The following is a 462-nucleotide window of genomic DNA, read 5'->3' on the forward strand; positions in this document are numbered from 1 at the left end:
TGATATCCTTCAAACCAAATAAAAATATTAATAAACAATCTAAATAGTTGAATGTGTTTGATTTATGAGATGGCCCATGGGCTAGCCCAATTCACAGTGCTCAACCCTCACAGGTCACGGGCTTATCCAGCTAGGCTAAAAAGCCATGTTTTTAAATGAACTACAAAAAATGAAGCTCAACTTTATTAAATTACAGATCAGATCGAGCTGACCCAACGGAGGTGACAATATTGACGGCTCTACTTATAATCACAATTTTAAGGTTTAGATTATTTGCACGACAACAATATTATCTAAGAAGAAAACACTTACGAAAAATCCATAGCATATTGACACTTTTACACCTCTTATCTATTAATCGATAGAAAGGAAGATAGAAAAGGTAGACACAAAAAACAACACATCCAAATAACATCTGATATTTTAAGTTTTTAAATTCTGAAGCATTAAAAAAATAATATA

Source organism: Capsicum annuum, chromosome 4 (genome assembly GCF_002878395.1).
Source record: "Capsicum annuum cultivar UCD-10X-F1 chromosome 4, UCD10Xv1.1, whole genome shotgun sequence".
NCBI classification, from domain to species: domain Eukaryota; kingdom Viridiplantae; phylum Streptophyta; class Magnoliopsida; order Solanales; family Solanaceae; genus Capsicum; species Capsicum annuum.